Source organism: Hippocampus comes, unplaced genomic scaffold, assembly GCF_001891065.2.
Source record: "Hippocampus comes isolate QL1 unplaced genomic scaffold, H_comes_QL1_v1.1 scaffold175, whole genome shotgun sequence".
Lineage (NCBI taxonomy): Eukaryota > Metazoa > Chordata > Actinopteri > Syngnathiformes > Syngnathidae > Hippocampus > Hippocampus comes.
In genome coordinates this window covers 438,373-438,670 of record NW_017805556.1, presented here as the reverse complement: position 1 = coordinate 438,670, position 298 = coordinate 438,373, and the positions used below count along the sequence as shown (strand labels likewise).

At 39.9% G+C, this 298-nt stretch overlaps 1 protein-coding gene across 2 annotated transcripts in view; it reads left to right on the top strand.

Annotated features, from left to right (window-relative positions):
- Window positions 1-298, top strand: part of txlng (taxilin gamma) — a 59,876-nt gene that overhangs the window by 33,610 nt on the left and 25,968 nt on the right. The window lies entirely within an intron of this gene.

The window sequence follows — 298 nt, the reverse complement described above, 5'->3', positions numbered from 1 at the left end:
TATATATATATGCATATATATATGTATGCATATATGCATATGGATGGATGGATATAAGGCCAAACAAAAAGATTTCCGGTAACATGAAATTTCAGCATCGGGTTGGTAGGTCCGACAGTTTTTTTTTTTTTTGGTTTTTTTAAATCTTTTTTTTTTTTTCATCAAAAATTTAAACAAAATAACCATAAAACAAGTAGACATTGAACCCCCCCGCTCGCCGCCAAAGGCGGTGAGAGAGTTGGGTACCCGGCGGCTGGGTGTTAGGTTCCAAGGTCGGCCGGGTCACGATGGCACTGGC